We start from the raw sequence: 2,500 nt of genomic DNA, 5'->3' as shown, positions 1-2,500 counted from the left end.
AAGAAAAAACCTTCTAAACAAAAACCGAATACTTGGTGGTCAAGAGACCTAGAAATTGAAAGGAAGAGAGTCAGAGCACTACGAAGGAGGTATCAAAAGGCGAAAGGGGATATCAGAGAACAATACAAAAAGGAATACTATAAAGAACATGACACGTATAACAACATGATAGAACAGGCTAAAAACAACAGTTGGAAAACTCTATGTACTAAGGCTACGAAAAATCCATTCATCCTACCGTATAAAATTGCACGAAATAAGATGAAAACCAAGGTTATGTTTAGAAGCATCACAAAAGAAAATGGAGAAGTCACAAAGACTCTTCAGGAAACAATAGAACACATTCTAGGAAATTTATACCCTAACTGCATGGAAAATGACGAGCCAGGACACAGTCAAATACAATCAAGCAACGACACAATAAACAATAACAAACAGGGAGGAAATTGGACATCGGGAGCAGAAATGAGAGAAAGAAATTTACCCAGTGATGACCTCCCATTTACAGAGATTGAAGTAACGCAGATAGTAAAAAATCTGAGGAAAGATGTAACCCCCGGACCAGACAACCTAAAAACTAACCTCATACAAGTGATGTATGAAAGGCATAAGACTTTCTTTGTCAATCTTTTTAATGCATGCTTAAAGCACGGACATTTTCCTCAAAGATGGAAAGAATCTAAAATTATATTGATTCCAAAAGGGAACGGAGAGGACAAATCCGAGGAAAACAAATATCGCCCAATAGCTATTAACTCGATTTTGGGAAAAATATTAGAAAAGCTCATAAAAGATAGAATCTATTATTTCTTGTTTAAAAATCACCATTTTAACAAAAAACAATTTGGATTTACCCATGGGACATCAACAACCACGGCCTTGGAAGAAATAATCAAACGAATAAACCAAGCGAAAATTGATAAGCTAAACAGCATGCTAATAGCACTAGATATTAAAAACGCATTCAATTCTATAAAACCCGAAGTAGTTATTCAGAAATTAGAAGAATATAAGTGTCCCAACAACCTAATAAAACTAGCGGACAATATTCTACGGAACAGGAAAATAATCTATGAAACAGATGGAGTAAAAATTAAGAAAACACTAACTTCAGGTTCCCCACAGGGGTCACCTTTAAGCCCACTCTGTTGGAATATAACAATAGGCGACCTATTAGAAACTCAGCTTCAAGAAGGAGTACACATCCAAGCCTTTGCGGACGACGTGGTGTTACACATAAAGTTCCGCTCAAGAAAAGAGGTGGAGGAAAAAGCTACGAAGGCACTAACACTAATAAATCAGTGGGCACATCAAAAAGGAATAACCCTGAATAAGGAAAAATCGGAATATATGATAATCGGAAAGCAGTACATTAGCCATCAACCCCAAATAAAAATCGGACAGGATAAAATCAAAATGGTTAACGAAATGAAAATTCTAGGGGTGGTCTTGGACACAAAACTAACATTCCTCCCACATCTAAAATACTTAAAAAGAAAAGTAGACGAAGTCACGTATAATTTAAGTCGTACAATAAAAGACGACAAACATACAAATAGAAACACACTACAGTTAATATATAAAAGGGGTATAGAACGAATGGTTACATACGCCTCCCCAGCATGGTATAGCCGAAAAACCATTTTTATTAAAAAACTGAAATCAATCCAAAGATTACCTTTATTATTAATAACTAAATCATTCAAAACAACATCAAATCTTTCACTCAACATATTAGCAAACATTCCACCTCTCCATTTGACAATCGAAAAAGAAAACGAATTACACTACATACTTAAGAAAGGAAAGAACTTCACATGGCAACAGAAAGTATACACCGAAAACGAAATAATGAAGAAACACGACCAATGGCAAGATCATCCAGCAAATAAAGTTAGCATACCCTTTGGAACAACAGAGGAAGAAGCAGACTTCAAAATATACACAGACGGATCAAAGAAAGAAAAAGAAACAGGAGCGGCATTTATAATACTAAACAAAGATAACCAAATCCAAACAGTGAAAAAATATAAACTTCCAGAACACAGCAGTAATTACGAGGCTGAGATCATTGCAATCCAGAAAGCAATAGAACATATCTGGCCTCTACAAGCTTTCGTTAAATACCAGCTTTTTACAGACAGCCAATCTGCACTTCTGGCAATAAAAAATCCAGATAACCTAAATCCAATTATTTGTAACATCAGGAAAACCTTAAGCCAAACACAAAGTAAAGATATTAAACTGACCTACGTAAAAGCACACAGTGGGAATATAGGGAACACATTAGCCGACGAATGCGCAAAAGAAGCGAGCAAAGACGGAGAGGAAATATTTGTTCCCATAACGAAAACAGTTATAGCAAAAGAATTAAAGAAAAAGTTAAACGACGAGTGGAATGAATTATGGAAGAAAGAAGGCAAGCATAGCTACACATTTACATGGATAAGAAATACAAATTTCATTCCGCCACATTTTCCAACTAATTACTACACATCAC

General features: G+C 35.4%; 1 pseudogene; it reads left to right on the top strand.

Annotated features, from left to right (window-relative positions):
• The window catches only part of LOC142796130 (large subunit ribosomal RNA), an 8,002-nt pseudogene that overhangs the window by 3,149 nt on the left and 2,353 nt on the right, over positions 1-2,500 (top strand).

Source organism: Rhipicephalus microplus, unplaced genomic scaffold (genome assembly GCF_043290135.1).
Source record: "Rhipicephalus microplus isolate Deutch F79 unplaced genomic scaffold, USDA_Rmic scaffold_1163, whole genome shotgun sequence".
NCBI lineage: Eukaryota > Metazoa > Arthropoda > Arachnida > Ixodida > Ixodidae > Rhipicephalus > Rhipicephalus microplus.
The sequence above is the reverse complement of the archived record's forward strand: the minus strand, read 5'-3'. Positions and strand labels throughout refer to the sequence as shown.